We start from the raw sequence: 19597 nt of genomic DNA, 5'->3' as shown, positions 1-19597 counted from the left end.
CTCCGTTTCTCGTAGGCGGGAACGCGGGCCACGTGGCGAGGAAATCCTGCCAACGTGCGCGCGCGACGGGACGCCGCCGCAGGCCCAGGCCTGCCACTTGCAGGCCTCGGTTCGAGCACGGATCTTCTGCGGCCCACATGGACCGCTCGCCTCCCCACAACGGTTTTATTCTGCCATCAAGGCACAATAATCGCGGGACGTGGGGGAGTGGGCGCAGTTGATCCCCACGTTCCCCCACGCCGCGCCTCCTCGGCTCCGCCGCATGGTCTATAAGTAGGAGGAGGAGGAGGGGGAGCGGCAGAGGGTCGCGCGCTCTCCCTCACTCCGCCCCTTCTCGCCCTCCTTCTTCTTCTCTTTGCCGCAGCAACTCTTTGTCGCGCCGTTCCGCCGTCGCTTCGTCTTGCTCCCCGCCACGTCGCTCCCATGGCGCTGTCGAGCTCATGGGATGGCTCCAACATCCATGAGGACCATGTCGAGTTCCTCCGCCGGACGCGGCGTCTGCCCGGCGAGAACCTTGTGCGGGTTCGTCAAGCGCCGGCGAGGGAGATTTCGCCGGCACCGGAGGAGGGCGAGCGGGTGATCTTCCGCTCGCACTGCCTGCGCGGCTTCGGCCTCCCGGCGAGCAGATTCCTTCGAGCCTTCCTCGAGTTCTACCACCTCCAGCCGCATCACCTTATGCCCAACGCGGTGATGCTGCTGTCGGCCTTCGTCACCCTGTGCGAGGGCTTTCTTGGAGTTCTCCCCACGCTCGAGCTCTGGGGGGAGTTCTTCCAAAGCAAGCTCGACACCGTCATCACGGGCGTGCCCGCCCCCTGCGGAGCCTTCATTGCCATGAGGCGGGTGAGCGAGAACAATCCGTTCCCGTCCATTCCGCTGATCCAGTCGGTGAAGCTTTGGCAGAATTCTTATTTCTACGTGAAGAACGTCGCCCAGCAAGGCGACTACGTCAACCTACCGGATTACATAGCCGGCCCGCCGGCTGGGAGGCAGCCTTCGTGAAGTTACCGGGCCAGGTCGCTGTCTCAGGCCGGGAACGCAGCCGTCTCCCGGCTTTGGTTGATGATCCAGTCGGAGGGCCTGACCGGAGCCGACTTGGTGGCCGCCTTCGTGGAGCGCCGGGTTCTTCCGCTCCAAGGCCGGCCTCACATGATCTGCCAAATGAGCTGCCGCTTCGACCCGTGTCGGCTGAGCACCAGGGAGATGCCTCACGCAGAGGTGTCTTACATGGTGAATTATATCTCCAACTGCAAGCTCGTCGAGGATTGGCGATACGACAAGGAGCCGTATTCCCGCGCCAATCCTCCGCCTGCCGTAAGTTCTTTCTTCTTTTCTTCCTTTTTGTAGCCGGCCTCATGATAGCCGACTCTTGATCAGTTCGTTTGCCTTTCGCAGAACTCTCTTCTCCCGCCGACAGCCGGGGTTGCGGGGGTAGAGCGCCAGCTCCTCCCCGACCGCACGGTGGACGATGCCGACGATCCGGACCTGGGAGCGGCCGCCATGGAAGACGCCATCGTGGGGGAAGGCGACGAGGCCGGAGGCGCGGGACTCGGGGCCAGCTTCGAGGACTGGCCGGATGACGACGAGGTCGAAGTCGCCCCGCACCGCCAGCCGGCGCCCGATCATCAAGGCGCGGGCTCGTCTGTCGTGCCGGCTGCCCGTGGCGGCGCGCAGAAGCGCCGGGCCGCGTCGACCTTCTTCGGCAGCCGGCCGAAAAAATCCAAGGCCTCCACGGCAGTGACCAAGCGGGATGAGGCAGCCGCGAAGGTGGTCCGCTTCCGCAAGGCGGTGAAGCAGCCGCAAGCGATCTCTGCGTAAGTCGTCGAATGTCTTGCGTATATATTTTTTGTCTTCTTCATCCGAAACTCTTCTAAACCTTTCTTTTCTTGCCAGACAGGGCGCCGCTTTCTCTCGAGCGAGGTCCTGGCGGCTCCGTAGTCGGGCCGACTGGAGGGTCCTCAAGCTCCCGCCGCGTGGATCCCCGCGCCAACCTTAAGAAGGCCACGAAGCGGAATGCGCCGGAGGCGCGGGAGGAGTGGGAGGCGGCGGAGCGAAGGACTGCCCAGGCGACGAAGGAGCAGGCCGACGCGGCGGCCAAGGCCCGGGCGAAGGCGGCAGCCACGGAGACGAAGGCGGAGGCTTCGCACAACCGGCCTCCGCTGCTCATTGCTCCCTTCCGCGCCGTGGCCCCCGACGTTCCCGTGCCCCCGTCGGAGGAGGTCGACCAAGGCCCGCCGGTGATGGAGAGGCGGGAGGATCCCATGATCTTCATGGAGGGGGTGTCCCAGACGACGCCGATTGGAGCGGGCCAAAGCGGCCAATCAGCTGCGGCGCCAAAGCAGCCGTCCAGGGGCGAGCCGGCGGCAGGGGCCGGCCTCGAGGTGCAGCCGGCATTGCGCTGGCGTGCAGGGGGTGGCGCCTCCGCGCCGGAACCGCACTAAGTAGCGGGCGCCAGCCAGACGGCGGAGGCCCTGGAGACGGCCAGCGTCAGCATGTCCGAGTGGACTCCCAGCGGGGGGACGGGCGAGCTGAACGCGGCTGCCCAGGAGGTCCGGAACCGGCTTCAAGCTCAGGCCGCCTCGCTGCAGCGATACACTCAAGAGTTTCTCTCGACGCGGGCCGTCATCCGGGTGATTCTTCTGTCCTTGGTTATTTTGCTCTTTCGATTTCTTCCGTGGGGGCGCGTCAGCGCACCCACTGGGTGTAGTCCCCGAGTTGCAAGCCGGCTGCTGCGCAGGCGGTTTGGAACTTACTAGGTCCTGACAACTTAACTTATCCTTGCCTCCTGTATAATCTTCCAGGAGTATCATAACCTTCGCGCAGCCGCCTTCAACTCCCAGGCTCAGGAGCTGGGCCGGAGAACTGAGGACCTGACCAGCAGCCGGAGTGCGTGTTTGTCTCGTTCATCTTCTATGGGGGCGCGTCAGCGCACCCACTGGGTGTAGCCCCTGAGATTCGGGCCGACTGCTGAGCAGCCGGGTCGGATCTTCCTTGACGACTTCCACTTATTAATTTTTCCTTTGTCTTCATGCTTGCAGGAGCCAATGCCGACTTGAGGGGGCAGCTCAGTGAGGCGCAGGCCGCCCTTCGCGCCAAGGAAACTGAGTATGATGCCTTGGTCCTGGAGTGCGACCACCTGGCCAAGAAGCTGGCTGACCAGGAGGAGAGCCACAAGGCGGCCCTGAAGAAGGCACAGGATAACGAAGCCGCCCTGAAGGCCGAGTTCGAGACCGAAGCGGCGGGCTGGGCTGAGACCAGGCAAGCGCTGAATGAAGGCTTCGGCCGTATTGAGGATTTGATCGACGGTAAGCTGCCTTCCTCGCTCCTTGCATGCCCCTTGCCGCCTGATTTGTGTTCTGACTTGTGCTGCTTTTTATTCTCTGTGCAGACTACTTTACCGGCTACTCCGTCTTTGCTACCCAAACCATCGAGGCCCATCGCGAAGCGCGCCGTCAGGCGGGGGCCGACATCGCGCCGGACGCGAGTCGGACGCTTGAGGAGCAACTCTTGGCGGTCCAAGCGCGGCTGCAGCCGGCTCATCGTATGCTCCGCCGCCTCCAGCGCGTCGGGGCGCAGGTGTTGGCCGCCCTTTGGCCAAGCGAGACGATTCCCCGCACCCCGAGTCGGACTGCCGACTGGCTGGAAGTTGCGGTTGGCCGCTTCAAGGCTTGGAAAGCATCAGCGTCCTGGCTTGGAGCTGGGCGGGCGTTGGAGTTCGTCCGAGCTTGGTATCCGGGGCTGAACCTGGACCAGCTGCGCACCTGGCGGCTGGAGGCTGACGAAGAGCTGGAGGAGGTGCGGCCGGCTATCCCTCAGCGCGCTTCGACGATCGCCGAGTGTACTAACATCAGCGTCTTCGCTCCTGAAATTAATGATGACGGGGCTGCCCAGCCGGAGGAGTGGTTCGGGATGGACCCGGCAGTGGGTGAAGACTCGGCAAAGGAGATCGCCTCCAGCGATGAAGGCAAAGACGACGAAGGAGAGGAGGGCGAAGACGTTGAGCCGGCCGGTGAAGCAGCCAGCCAGCCTCAGCCTGATCGTGCCTCCAGCAATGAGGCGCGTGCTCGCGCGCCCTCTGCGGGAGGCGGTGATCATGCCGAGGTTCGCCAGCCGGCCACTCCTCCAGCCGGCACTGCCGTCTCCACCGACCTTCCCGACTCGCCAGTCGCTCCCTTGGCTTAGTCTGCCGTCTTTCTTTTTCCCTGCTTGTTGCCTTTTGAACAATTTTATCAAACTTGTGCAGTTCCACCCACTGGGGGTGTATTCAAACTATGTCGAATGCTGACCTTTTGAAGGTCTTTTATGTAAATATTATTGCGTGCTTGGTTTCCATTCATGTATGCTTTTTATCCTTAGGCTGTTTCATTTGCCGCCTTCCCCTTCTGGGAAGGCAAGTACTCGAGCTTTCTTAGATTGGAGCGAGGTGAATGGAAGCCAGCCGGTCGGCTACTCTGGTAGCCGGTCGGTGGTGGGAGAAAAACTGGCTTTTGTTATATTAGTCCGTTAGTCCCTAGCCGTTTTTCATGTGGGCACCCGTTCCTGCCCTTAACTCTTGCCAGTCGGACAGCCGGTTCTTCGAACTGTGACTTTTGGCAAGAGAAAGCTTGGGAGCCGACACACTACTTGTCTGACTGCGGGTAGAACTTCTAATATAACTCCAGGCGGCCAGTCCCCGGGCCGACTAGTTGAACCCGGTGCCGGACGGAAAAAAGTGAATGCAATGACAAGGCCATAAGCATGATACTTTTCATTTCATAGACAAAAGATGGCAGTCCCCGAGCTCTCCTCGGGGGGCCTATTGTCTCGAACTTAGTACAAAAGTTAGCGTGATACATACTGCATTTCAACTGTAAAACCTTCGGAGGAGGTTGGCGTTCCATGGTCATTCCTACTCCTTGCTGGAGTCGTCTCTCTTTCGTGCCTTCGGCTTCTGCGCGTCGATCAGGTAGTAGGAGTCGTTGCCTAAGGCTCTGCTGATGACGAAGGGGCCCTCCCAAGGGGCCGAAGCTTGTGCTGGCCGGCTGTTCGCTGGATCAGCCGGAGCACAAGATCGCCCTCTTGGAAGGATCTTGGCTTGACCTTCCGGCTGTGGTAGCGGCGCAGGCCCTGCTGATAGATGGCGGACCGGCTGAGGGCTAATAGCCGGCCTTCTTCTAGCAGGTCGACGCCGTCTTCTCGTGCTTCCTTGTCCTTGGCTTCCGTGTACATGGTTACCCGAGGCGAGTCGAACTCGGTGTCAGTTGGGATGACCACCTCGGCACCATATACGAGGAAGAAAGGAGTGAAGCCAGTTGACTTGTTTGGTGTAGTGCGCAGACTCCAGATGACAGCCGACAGCTCATCGAGCCAACAGCCGGCTGAACGCTACAGTTTTACGATCAGTCGGGGCTTGATGCCGGAAAGGATGAGGCCGTTGGCTCGCTCGACCTGGCCGTTTGATTGCGGGTGGGCGACGGACGCTAGGTCCAACCGGATGCCTTGCGTCGCGCAGAAACGTGCCAAGGCTCCCTTGGCGAAATTCGTGCCATTGTCGGTGATGATGCTGTGTGGTACGCCGTACCGAGTTGTTATATCTGTGATAAATGTCACGGCAGTCGGTCCATTCAGCTTCTTGATCGGCTTTGCCTCAATCCATTTGGTGAATTTATCCACGGCGACAAGCAGATGTGTCATGCCGCCGTGCGCCGTCTTGAATGGGCCCACCATGTCCAGTCCCCAAACGGCGAAGGGCCAAGTGAGGGGAATGGTCTTGAGTGCTGAAGCCGGCATGTGTTGCTTGGAGCTGAAGAGTTGGCACCCTTTGCAATGTTTAACTAACTTCTTGGCATCATCCAAAGCAGTCGGCCAAAAGAAACCATGGCGGAAGGCTTTGGCGACGAGTGATCTTGAGGCCGCATGGTGGCCGCATTCTCCTTGGTGGATGTCCCTGAGGATTGCAATGCCCTCCTCTTGCTCAACGCATCGCTGGAGGACTCCAGTGACACTGCGCTTGACGAGTTCTCTGTTGACGATTGTGTATGCTCCGGCTCGGCGTTGGACTTGTCTTGCCTCTACTTCGTCAGCCGGCAGATCTTGGTTTATTAGGAAGTTGAGGATGGATTGAGCCCATGACGGAGCTGTGACTTCTTCTATTGCCAGAACGGCTACTGCGACCAGGGCGGGCGGGCTGGGCGGTGAAATGCTAGAGTCGGCCGCCGCCTGTTGTGTTGGTGTAGTCTCCGGGCCGACTACCGCAGTCCCCGAGCCGGGTGAGGCAGTCCCCGGGTCGGTCGTAACTACGGAAGTCCCCGATCCGCCTGCTGATACCCCCTGGCCGACTATCGAAGTCCCCAGGTCACCTGCTTGGTTCTTCGAGCCGGCTGCGTCGGGGTCAGGCGGCACAAAGATGGAATCGGACTCTGGAGACGGCTTGATAGACGGCTTGAGGAGGCGTTGTAGAGAGACACCGGTTGGTATTGCTTGCCGAGTGGAACCTATTCGAGCCAGGGCATCAGCTGGCTCGTTGTCGGCTCGTGGTACATGGAGAAACTCGCATCCTTCAAAATACCCACCGATCTGCTGAACGAGGAAGCGGTAGATTGCCATATTTGCGTCCTTGGCATCCCAGTCGCCGGATGATTGCTGGACCACCAAGTCCGAGTCGCCATAACATAGGAGCCGGCGAATGCCGAGTTCTTTGGCAAGCCGGAGCCCGTGTATGAGTGCCTCATACTCGGCCACATTGTTGGAGGCGGCAAAGTGAATTTGCAGCGTGTATCTGAGCTTGTCGCCTTTGGGAGAGGTGAGGATGATGCCGGCTCCCAAGCCGGTGCGCATCTTGGACCCATCAAAGTGTATGCGCGAATGAGTGGAGTCGGGAGCCGGCGGTAGGTACTGGGTCTCGGCCCAGTCGACGAGGAAGTCAGCCAATGCTTGGGACTTGATGGCGGTGCGAGGCTGGTAGAAGATCGTATAGGGGGCCAGCTTGATGGCCCATTTCGCCACCCGGCCGGATGCATCCCGGCTGCTATGATCTCGGCCAGCGGGGCGGTGCATACAACTGTGATGGGATGCTCTTGGAAGTAGGGCTTCAGCTTCTTGGCGGCGAAGTACACGCCGTAGCACATCTTCTGGTAGTGCGGGTAGTTCTGCTTCGAGGTAGACACCACCTCGCTCAAATAGTACACCGGCCTCTGGACCGGCTGGGCTCGGCCTTCTTCTGGGCGTTGGACTACGATGACGGTGCTGACCACCCGGCTGGTTGCGGCAATGTAGAGGAGCATGGGCTCTTTCTCAGTCGGCGCCGCCAGGACAGGCGGCGTGGCCAGCATCTTCTTCAGCTCGTGAAAAGCTTGATCGGCTTGGTCATTCCACTCGAAGTGGTTGGTCTTCTTCATGAGGCGGTAGAGAGGAAGAGCTTTCTCTCCGAGCCGGCTGATGAAGCGGTTCAGGGAGGCCAAGCATCCGGTAAACTTCTAGACGTCTCGAAGTTTGGTGGGAATCGCCATTCTCTCAATGGCCTTGATCTTTACTGGGTTGCATTCGATGCCGCGTTCGGAGACCAGGAAGCCTAGGAGCTGGTCGGCTGTCACTCCGAACACGCATTTCTCGGGGTTAAGCTTGATTTCGAACCGGCGTAGGTTCTCAAATGTTTCCTTGAGGTCTTCCAGCAAGGTGCCGCGCTTTTCCGTCTTCACTACAATGTCGTCTACGTAGACATGGGCATTTCTGCCGAGTTGCTTGAGGAGGCACTTCTGCATGCAACACTGAAAAGTGGCACCGGCATTTCTCAAGCCGAATGTCATAGTCAGGTAGCAGAAGGCTCCGAATGGCGTGATGAAGGCGGTCTGCCGGATTTAACTTTATCTGGTGATACCCTGAGTAAGCATCCAAGAAACTCAACAGCTCGCATCCGGCCGTGGAGTCTATCACTTCGTCAATCCTTGGCAGGGCAAAGGGATCTTTGGGGCAGGCCTTGTTGAGGCTCGTGTAGTCTATACACATGTGCCACTTGTTGTTTTTCTTTAGCACGAGGACCGGGTTGGCGAGCCACTCTGGAAAGAAAACTTCCATAATGAAGCCGGCTGCCAGAAGCCGGGCTATCTCTTCTCCCACAATCCTGCATTTCTCCTCCGAGAGTCGGCGGAGGGGTTGTTTGACTGGCTTTGCGTCTTCTCGGACGTGTAGTTTGTGCTCGGCGAATTCCTTCGGGACGCCCGGCATGTCCTTGAGGGACCATGCAAAGATGTCCCGATTCTCACGGAGGAAATCGGCGAGCTCGCCTTCCTATTTGCTGTTTAGGTTTGCCCCGATGACGGCAAACCTCTCTGGGCGCTCGGGGTCAAGAGGTATCTTCTTCGTCTCCTTGGCCGGCTGGAAAGATCCTTGAGCATCATGCTCCTTGGGATCGGGGGACAAGGCCGACTGCTTGCCGGCCATGGCCACGACTCGGTCCAACATCTTCTTTTCTTCGGCAATCACAAGGGACTCGGCCAGCCGACTGCTGGCTGCTGCGCACTCAGAGGACTTCTTGTAATCGCCGGCTATGGTGATGACGCCTTTGGTGCTTGGTATCTTCATCTTGAGGTATGCATAGTGGGGAACTGCCATGAACTTGGCCAAGGCAGGTCGGCCAAGCAATACATGGTAAGGGCTCTCCAGGTCCACCACTTCAAACCAGATCGCTTCCCAGCGGAAATGCTCCTTGTCCCCAAAAAGTACATCAATCTTGATCTTGCCAATGGGGGCGCAGGACAGGCCGGGTACGATGCCATGGAACACAGTCCGAGTAGGCATGAGTTGCTTCGCCTTGACATTCAGCTTCTCCATGGTGTCACGGTACAGGATGTTGATGCTGCTCCCGCCGTCTATCAGCACGCGGGAGAATCGGGCAGCGCGTCTATCCGTTGCAAGGTTGGCATCCAAAACCAACGCATAAGAGCCGGGAGACGGCATCACCTCTGGGTGGTCGGTCCGGCTCCAGCTGATAGGTTTTTCTGACCAGTGCATGTGCTTGGCGGGGTTGGCAGCAACCATGCTGACTTCTTGGTGCTCTCGGCGTTTGCTGCGCCAGTCTTCGGGCTGACTTGTAAAGATGATATAGGCGGCATGCTCGTCGGGGAACTCATCACGCACGGCTCCGACTGCGGGCCGAGCGGCCGGCGGCTGCAGAGCCGGAGGTGGCGGAACGGCAGGCGGAGGCGGCGCGAGCCCTTCGCCTTTAGAGATTCGGGTGAGCCAGTGGCACTTCCGGGTCGTGTGGTTGGACGGCTTCGCATCGCTGTGGAACTTGCACGGGGCATCGAGAGTCTGCTCGTAGGAGAAGGTCGGCTGCCAAGCCGGCTTGCCGCCCCTCTGCTTCTTGGGTGCTGGCCGCGCTTCGGGCTGCTCGTCTTCGACTGTGGCCACCTGCCGACTGGTGGAGGGCGGCACCGGGCCCTTGCGCTTGTGGTCATTCTGGTGTGGGCGTCGGCCGGAGTCTCCAGCCGGCGTCTTGGGCGCCGGGTTGAGTACCTTTCCGGACGCGTCTACCCGGAGTTCGGTCTTCATCGAGGAGTCGGCGGTGGCGTACTTGTCCGCTATGATCAGAAGCTCATCGAGGATAGTCGGCTAGTCGCAGAGGAGCTTATGCTTGAGGAGGGTGCCTTCTCGGCACCCGGCAGTGAAGTATTCTACGGCTTGCACCTCGTGCACCCCTTCGCAAGAGTTGCGGAGCTCGGCCCAACGCGTGAGGTAGTCGCGAGTGGACTCGGCGGGGCCTTGTACGCACAAGGAGAGCTGTCTGGGCTTGGGAGCCCGCTTGTAGGTGCTGGTGAAGTTGCGGATGAAGGCTTCTGTGAAGTCTAGCCAGCTGTTGATGCTGTATGGCTTGAGGCTGTTGAGCCAGGTCCGCGCCGTGCCCTGCAGCATGAGGGGCACGTTGAAAGTGCAACTATCCCTAGGTGGTTTTGGTAATTCATAACAACATATAGCTCATTGAGCTAATGCTATTCCAAGATGATTATTTCAGGAAAGCTCAATGATTGGCATGGCATGGATGTGAAAGTGGAACCCTCAAAATGCTAAGGAAAAAGGATTGGCTCAAGCTCAAAAGCTCAAGACTCTTCATTTTATATTTTAGTGATCCAAGATCACATTGAGTCTTTAGGAAAAGCCAATACTATCAAGGAGGGATGAGGTGTTGCTTAATGAGCCTCTTGATTCATGTGCTTAGTGATATGCTCCAAAACCCTCAACTACTTTCCCATATCCACATTTGACATAAACCCTAAGCCAAACCCGGTCCTACCGATTCTTCCTATCCGGCGCCACCGAGTTTCACTTGTCATTAGCCACTGCCAAACCCTAGCAATTCGGTCCTACCGGTAGGGATCTCGGTCTCACCGAGATGGGGTTGCAAACTCTCTGTTTCCCTTTCGTAACTTTTCGGTCTCACCGAAAGAGCAAATCGGTCCCACCGAGATTGCAATGTAAATTCAGTGTTTCCCCTTTGTAACTTTCGGTCTCACCGAAAGAGCAAATCGGTCCCACCGAGTTTGCTTGACCAACTCTCTGGTTAGCTAATTACCAAATTCGGTCTCACCGAGTTTGTGTTATCGGTCGCACCGAGATTACGTTATGCCCAAACCCTAACCATATCGGTCCTACCGAGTTGCACGTCAGTCCCACCAAAAATCTCTAATGGTCACTAGGTTTACATTTTCGGTCCGACCGAGTTTGTGATTCGGTTCCACCGAGATTGGAAAACTGTGTGTAACAGTTGGATTTTGTGTGGAGGCTATATATACCCCTCCACATCTTCTTCATTCATAGAGAGAGCCATCAGAACACACACACCATTCCAACTCATATGTTCTGAGAGAGAACCACCTACTCATGTGTTGAGACCAAGATATTCCATTCCTACCATATGAATCTTGATCTCTAGCCTTCCCAAGTTGCTTTCCACTCAAATCTTCTTTCCACCAAATCCGAATCCTATGAGAGAGAGTTGAGTGTTGGGGAGACTATTATTTGAAGCACAAGAGCAAGGAGTTCATTACCTACACACCATTTGTTACTTCTTGGAGAGTGGTGTCTCCTAGATTGGCTAGGTGTCACTTGGGAGCCTCTGACAAGATTGTGGAGTTGAACCAAGGAGTTTGTAAGGGCAAGGAGATCGCCTACTTCGTGAAGATCTACCGCTAGTGAGGCAAGTCCTGTGTGGGCGATGGCCATGGTGGGATAGACAAGGTTGCTTCTTCATGGACCCTTTGTGGGTGGTTGCTTCTTCGTGGACCCTTCGTGGGTGGAGCCCTGTGTGGACTCGCGCAACCGTTACCCTTGGGTGGAGCCCTGTGTGGACTCGCGCAACCGTTACCCTTCGTGGGTTGAAGTCTCCATCAACATGGATGTAGGATAGCACCACCTATCCGAACCACGGGAAAAACATCCGTGTCTCCAATTGCGTTTGAATTCTCCAAACCCTTCCCTTTACATTCTTGCAAGTTGCATGCTTTACTTTCCGCTGCCTATATACTCTTTGCATGCTTGCTTGAATTATGTGATGATTGCTTGACTTGTCCTAAATTAGCTAAAATCTGCCAAGAACTAAAATTGGGAAAAGGTTAAGTTTTATTTTGGTCAAGTAGTCTAATCACCCCCCTCTAGACATACTTTAGATCCTACACACGTATTTCACGGCAACGCGCCTATTGCCGTTGGCTATGCTAACCGCCGTGGAGTAGTCGATCAACCAATCTTCCGGCTTCACGGAGCCGTTGTACTTGGGCGTGTCTCTTGGGAGCGAGAACCCTTTGGGGAAAGGCTCGTCGCGGATGTGGGGGCCGAAGCAAGGCGGGCCGACATCGTCTTCTTCTTCTAGCGCCAGGGATCGCGCCAGGCGGTCGATCCGATGGCGGGCGTCGTTCTGGCCGACTCCTTCGCGGCGACCTAGCCGGCCGCTGAGAGTCGGATGCGCAACAGGCGGCGGGGTGGGATATCTCTCTCCATGGGGCCGGGGCGGAGGCAGGTTGCCCCGCCACTCCACGGCCCGGGGGTGGCCTTCTGCGTCTCGCTCGATGGAGATTCGGGTTCGGCTTCGGCTAGCAGCCGGTTCTTTCATGCGCCGCGCGCGGGTTTTACCCGTAGTCGGCGTCCGAGACGTCGCGCCGTGATCTCGGCGTGGGGGAGGGCTTTTCGCGCGGGCGTCGGCTTCGTGCCGCTGCGCGGCTGCATCGATCAGCTGCTGGATGTGTCGGGTCATGTGGGGGAGCTCTTCGGCCCCCGGTCCATCTAGCTCGTCTATGGCCACCTGGGCGGCGCGCAGGTTCTCGAGTGGAGTAGCGTAGACTTGGCGGTCGACTCCTAGCATATCGGCGACGACAGCGCCGCGCTGTCTGACAACGCCGGCCCGGCTAGGCCCGCCTGGGGGCGGCGTGCCAAAGGCGGCACGGTCGGCCTCGCGTCGGTGGGCCTCAGCGAGGTGTCTCATGGAAACCAACTTCCGGCCCTCCGCGAGGAGGGCGAGGCGGCGAGCTTCCAGTGCTTCAGCATCGACATCGGCCGGGGGGGGGATGGACAAGTCGTGGACCGCCGCGTGCGGGGCATCGTGGGCGCTCTCGTCAGAAGCGCCGCCGTGGCCGATGACCATCACCTCGGTGGTGACAGCGTCGCAGCCATCGGCCCGGGGAAGCAGGTCGTTGTAGATCGCGACGTTGGTGGGGAACGTGTCGAGCGAGGCCGTGTCGAAGTTGACAGGCATCAGATCGGTGGAGCCAACCGACTCCAAGTCCACGGCAGGCTCGCCGGAGACGTGGAGCTAGCCGAGGAGGTTGACGAGGTGGTCGGTGCCCGCATCGGGGGCGAGCTCGTCAGAGATGAGAGTCTTGTCAAGGAGATTGGCGAGGCTGCTCGCCGCACAGATGTTGGTGACGCCTTGTAGTATGTCGTGGCAAGCGCCATCGGGCGTGCCGGGCTGGCTACGCTCGCGGGGGAGGAAGAGGGTTCCCGTCCAGAACAGGTCTCCGGACGACGATGCACCTAGCCCCACGGTGGGCGCCAAATGTCGGGTGGTAGGTGCGACATATGCCAACGAGTGGCTTATCATTGTGGGAGCCAGTAAGACATCGCCGGTGCCTGGAAACGGGATGAGGCGAAGACATGCACGCTGGCGAATCTTACCCAGCTTCGAGGCTCTCCGTGGAGATAACACCCCTACTGCTGCTCTGCGGGGTCTCCGCATGGTCACTAGATGAACAAGTAGCTACACGGTGCTCCTTGAGCTGTTGGCGAGAGGAGGAAGAAGGGCACGGCTTGCTCTCTTCTCCTCCCTATGTGGTGTCTAACACTAGCAGGGATTGATCTCTCTTTGCATGGATGCCCCGGGGGGTTTATATAGGCCTACCCCCCGGGGGTACAATGGTAATCCGGCTAGGCACGGGGCCTAGCCGTCTGTGTCTACGCTCTCCGGCTTCTGCGCCGGCTGCTGGGGCCCGCCGGCTAGTGGATCCCGCCGGTTGCCGGCTCCTTGGTCGACAGGCAGGCCCCACTGTCAGGGCCTTGTCGGCGGCTGGTTACTGTTGCTCAATCTTGGTGGCGAGGGCTTCGCCGAAGTGGGCGTGGCTACAGTGCCGCTGCCCGGTGGGCGATCACTGTAGCCCCACCGCGTCTTGTCTCCTTAATGGGGCGTCTTCTTCGAGGGAAGTGGCAAGCCGGCTGTGGGGAGCCGGCTCTATCTTGGGCCGACTGGGGGAGGTCTGGCCGCCTTCGGGTGTCTCTCTGCCCGAAGGGGCCCACCGCCCGTGGGCCGTACTGGTAGCCCGTCGTGGATGACATCAGGGTCAACGTGGCAACAGTGCTGCGCCGGACGGGTCATGGCCACCCGTATAGCGCACTGTGCGAGGCGTGCTCCGGGATTCGGGGGTGGCAGGCTTCACTGTAGCCACGCCCCGTCACATCGCTGTTATGTGGATGCAGACTTCGAGGGTACGATCTTGACCGCTTTATGGGAGCCGGCTTCTTGGAGTCGGCCTTCCCGCGGCCGGCTTCTCGGAGCCGGCCCTCCCGCGGCTTCTCTTCATGAGGGCTGAAGTCGGGCCGCCTTTCGATAGCCGGCCTGGAGACAGCCGGCAAGGGGAAGGCGGCCCTGCGTCTTGGATTCTTGAGGGCCGAATCGGCTCGTAATTTTTTCAGAAGGGCCAGGGGGAGCCGGCTAGGCTACCCATGGTTATTTACTCCGACAATCTGCTCAAACATGGCACATTCGCAACTGTAGGTATCGTTCTCGCGGTCAACCATGATCTCATAGCTAACCTTACACTAGTGAGCACGGCGACTCGAGTCCACGTGCTCCACAACACGTCCATCTAATTGCGGCCCTTGAACGAGGTAACTACCGGACTCGAACAACTCAGCGGAGAACAACTTGAACAAGGAGCGCGTGTAAACCTTGGACGCGTGACGCTCGATAGGAAAGTTTGTATGGAGGACCTTACCATCCTGTAAGAAACCATGGGAACCACAAGTCATTAAGAAGATTCCAAACAATGAACCACTAGGGGTGTTGGAACACGTCACCAGCCCCATCACGTACCGGAGGATAACTCTCCACGTCCTGGTCTCTAGGATCACTAACTGCATGCGCACGTTTGTCCCGCACGTATAGTTGATCGTGGGCCTCGTGCCATTGTAATCTCTCTCCCTCCCTCTTGTACTCTCTCGTGCATGTATATAAGCACGCCCCTACAGTGAATACAATCAGAGTGAGAGTTACCTAAACTAGCTTGGTATCAGATCATCTTCCGATCCTCTCCCTGGTTCTGCAACGAACCACCTCCTCCGCCGCACCCGCTCGGCGGATCTCGACCCACCCAAGTCCAACCCCTTCCTCCCGAACACTGCTCGCGTCGTGCCTCCCGCACCGGCCGCCGCCTCGCTGACCTCTGCCCCACCCGCGCCCGATGTTCCTTTGATGGCCGCGGCTCCTTCCTCGTCGTCCTCGGCCCCGCGCGCTGTCCTCCCCAACCCTACGCCTGCCGCGGGGATCCTCCGCACCGCGGGCAGCACTCCTGTTCGACGCCTTGCGCTCGGTGGCATGGGCGGCGCCATCGTCCCTCGCCTCGCGCCCGGCACCTCCGATGTCGGCCCCTCCTCCGCGCCCGTCCTGCCTCCCTCCATCGCGCACTATTTCTCCTCCAAGCTGCAGCTTGAGTTTGGTAACTACTCTCGGTGGCGTCAGCTTTTCTATGTTATTGCCTACAAACATGAAGTGCAGCACCACCTCGACATCGCCACCGAGCCACTCGCGCAGAGTGCCGTGTGGCGCAACGACGACCTCACCGTCGTGCTGTGGCTGCACGGTGTGGTCGACGAGGACCTCATGGACGTCGTCGCGTCCCCCGACAGCTCCGCCCACGACATCTGGTCTCAGCTCTACGTCCTCTTCATGGACAACCTGCCCGGGCGTGCGGTCGTCCTTGGCGCCGAGTTCCGCAATCTTGTCCAGGGTGATCTCACGATCTCTAAGTACAGCCGGCGTCTCAAAACGCTGGCCGACGCGCTCGGCGACGTGGGCGAGCGCATCTCCGATCAAACCCTAACCCTGCAGCTCATCCGCGGCCTCAACCTCAAGTTTCACGTCATGGCGACGTTGCTCCCGATGCAGTCGCCGTTCCCCAACTTCGTCCAGGGCCGCTCTCGTCTCCTCATGGAGGAGATCTCCCTCAACGAGCGGGCCCGTCCGGATGGGCGTCCGGAGGCCACCGCCACCGCCCTCACCATCAACACGGGCGCCGGCGGCGGCTCCACTCCCACTGATCGCCCCTCCTCCAACAGGGGCAAGGCTCCCGCGACCACCAACACCGGCGACAGGGCCGGGCGTGGGCGCGGCCGTGGCTCCAACACAGGTGGCTCCTCCTCCGGTCGCGGTGGACCACCACTGACGGCCCCGGCGATCCAGGCGGGCTACTTCGCCACCTACGGCGCCATGATCCCCGCCCCAACGCTCCAGCATCCGCGGGCGCCCTGGGCCGCGCCGAACGCAGCTGGTGTCCTCGGGCCGCGACCGCCGCCAGCCCATTAGGCGTACCCCGTCTCCACCCCTTCACCACCAAGCAGCGGCCCCACCTGGGAGCAGTACAACCAGCTCTATGCTGCCCTCCAAAACCTGTTGACGCAGCAGCACAACGCCGGCGGCGGCCAGGACTGGTTCCTGGACACCGGCGCCTCTTCTCACGTGGCTGGTAAGATAGACATTCTCACTAAGTTTTGTTCTCCGTCATGGCATCAATCTCAGGGCATAGTTGTTGGTGATGGTTCCCGTCTCCCTGTTACGGCCGTCGGTTCCACCTCTCTCTCTTCCTTCTCCCTCAATGATGTTCTTATCTCTCCCACCATCATCAAAAACTTAATATCCGTCCGTCGCTTTACTATCGATAATTCTTGTAGTATTGAATTTGACCCTTTTGGTTTCACCATGAAGGACCTAGCCATTCGACGGATCATCATGAGGTCCAGTAGCCACGGTGACTTGTACCCATTCTTCCACGACTCAAAGATCCAAGCAGCACTTTCGGTGGTTGGCGACGTATGGCATCAGCGCTTGGGACACCCCAGCTCCAAGACTACTTCCATTTTAGCTCGAGATTTCCTTCCATCATGTAATAATGGCACGGCCAAAACTCATGTTTGTTCCTCGTGCCAGTTAGGCAAGCATCCACGGCTGCCTTTTTCCTCTTCGCACTCCAAAACTACTGCGCCATTTCAATTAATACACTGTGATTTGTGGACTTCTCCTGTTAGTAGTTTTTCGGGTTTCCAATACTATCTTGCCATACTTGACGATTACACCCATTACTCATGGACCTCCCCCCTACGCAACAAATCCGACACTGCGGACGTCTTACACCGCTTTCACACGTACGTTTCCACGCAGTTTCATGTCCACATCCAATGCGTGCAATGTGACAACGGCGGTGAATTCCTTTCCACCTCTCTCCGAGACCTCTTTTCTAGATACGGCGCCTCCTTTCTCCTGTCCTGCCCACATACATCTGCGCAAAATGGAAAGGCCGAGCGCCTAATTCGCACCACGAATGACATCCTTCGCGTTCTTATTCTTCATGCCAATCTTCCACCACCATTCTGGGTCGAAGCCCTCCATACAGCCACCCACCTCCTTAACCGGCGTCCTTCCACGGCCATTAACTCTGACACTCCATACTTTCGTCTCCTCGGACACCCACCATCCTATGACCATCTACGAGTCTTTGGGTGTCTATGTTTTCCCAATACCTTAGCCACCAGCCCTCACAAACTCGCCCCCAGTCATCCCGATGTGTCTTCCTCGGGTACCCCCTCGAGCACAAAGGCTACCGCTGCCTTGACCTCGTTTCTCGCAAGGTCATTATTTCTCGGCAGGTCACATTTGACGAGACGCAATTTCCTTACTTCCCAGCACCTGCCACACCCCGACCCTCACCCCTGCCCGCCACAGCGCATCCTGGCATCGAAATCCTCCCCGAACCCCGAGCCTTACCTACCTCGTACCCATACCACCCGCGATCCTCCGCGGGATCCGCACGGATCGGCTCCACTCAGCCGCCCTCCCCCACCTCGGGGCTATCGCCACCATGCACTCCACCCGCGCCACCCCCGCCATGCACTCCCATGCACGTAACCCCCGCGCCTCCCACGCCAACAGCCAACCCCGCGCCCCCAACCCCGCGCGTCCAGTCCCCCAACCCCGCGCCATCTGGGCCACCCACCAGCAGCCCCACCAGTCCCTTTGCGCCTGCTGATCCTCCCGCCCGCCCCGTCCCTCCCCTTCCCCCACGAGCTGTTGCCGTCCAGCCACCAACGCATTTGCATGGCATGCGCACCCGCAGCAAGACCGGTTTCTCCCAACCAAAATAGATCATCTCCCTACACGCCTCCTCTCCTACACTCAGCCCCATTCCCTCTTCCTACCGAGCGGCCCTCAAAGACCCTAACTGGTACAACGCTATGCTCGAAGAGTTTAATGCACTGACTCGGAATAAAACTTGGTGTCTAGTGTCTCGTCCTGCAGGTGCCAACATTGTTACAGGCAAATGGATATTCCGGCACAAGTTCAATCCTGATGGCTCCCTCTCGTGGTACAAAGCACGGTGGGTGCTCCGCGGCTTCACTCAGCAAGCTGGCGTGGACTACGGCGAGACCTTCAGTCCGGTTATCAAACCGGCCACCATCCGCACCGTCTTGAGCGTCGCTGCGGGGCAATCGTGGCCTATCCATTAGCTCGACGTGAAGAATGCCTCCCTCCACGGCCATCTCACCGAAACCGTCTACAGTCACCAACCGTCCGGCTTCGTCGACTCTACTTCGCCGTCCCATGTGTGCCGCTTGAACCGTTCCTTGTACGGTCTCAAACAAGCGCCGCGCGCCTGGTTCGCCCGGTTCACCGCTCACCTCCGCACGCTCGGCTTCCTCGACTCGCGGGCTGACTCCTCGCTCTTCATCCTTCACCGCGGGGGTCAGCTCGCCTACCTGCTGCTGTACGTGGATGATATCATCCTCACCGCCAACTCGCGTGCTGCCCTCGACTCCATCATTCGGGCCTTGCACCGTGAGTTTGCCATGACGGATCTTGGCGCTCTCCATCATTTCCTGGGGATTAACGTCACCACCACCAACCGCGGGCTGTTTCTCTCCCAGGAACAGTATGCCCTCGAGATCCTTGATCGGGCCGGCATGCTCAACTGCAAGCCGCTCTCCACTCCGGTCGACACCCTCGCCAAGCTGTCTACTGCCACTGGGGAGCTCTTCCACGACCCCTCGCTCTACCGCAGTCTGGCCGGGGCGCTTCAGTACCTTACACTGACCTGCCCTGACCTCTCCTACGCCGTACAGCAGTGCTGCCTCTTCATGCATGCCCCTCGCGACTGCCACTTCCAGCTCGTGAAACGGATTCTTCGGTATCTTCGCGGCACAACGCACCTTGGTCTTCAGCTTCATCGTGCCCCCACTACTGAGCTGGTGGCCTACTCCGACGCTGACTGGGCCGGGTGTCCCGACACCCGCAAGTCCACCTCCGGCTACTGCGTGTTCCTCGGGCCTAACCTCGTCACCTGGTCGTCGAAGAGGCAGCACACCGTCTCCCGCTCCAGCGCGGAAGCCGAGTACCGTGCGGTCGCTCACGCCGTCGCCGAGTCTGTCTGGCTCCGTCAACTCCTCACCGAGCTTCATCATACTCCGTCTCGCGCCACGGTGGTCTATTGTGACAATGTGAGCGCGGTCTACATGTCCAGCAACCCGGTGCAACACCAACGCACAAAGCATATCGAGATCAATCTCCACTTCGTGCGTGAGCGCGTGGCGCTCGGTGAGATACGCGTCCTGCATGTTCCAACAAGCTCGCAGTTCGCCGACGTCTTCACCAAAGGGCCGCCGACGACCGTCTTCCACGACTTCCGTTCTAGCCTCAACGTTCGCGAACCCCACGTTGTGGCTGCGGGGGGGTGTTGGAACATGTCACCAGCCCCATCACGTACAGGAGGATAACTCTCCACGTCCTGGTCTCTAGGATCACTAACTGCATGCGCACGTTTGTCCCGCACGTATAGTTGATCGTGGGCCTCGTGCCGTTGTAATCTCTCTCCCTCCC

General features: G+C 59.0%; 1 pseudogene; it reads left to right on the top strand.

The window, feature by feature from the left end:
- The first annotated feature begins 423 nt into the window (after positions 1–423).
- On the top strand, positions 424–19583 carry LOC147984530 (uncharacterized; annotated as a pseudogene).
- Positions 19584–19597: the final 14 nt, after the last annotated feature.

The sequence above is a fragment of the Triticum urartu genome, chromosome 2A (assembly GCF_056163025.1).
Source record: "Triticum urartu cultivar PI428250 chromosome 2A, HENAU_Tu73, whole genome shotgun sequence".
Classification (NCBI taxonomy): Eukaryota; Viridiplantae; Streptophyta; class Magnoliopsida; order Poales; family Poaceae; genus Triticum; species Triticum urartu.
Note: the sequence above shows the minus strand (reverse complement) of the source record. Positions and strands in the feature narration are given on the sequence as shown.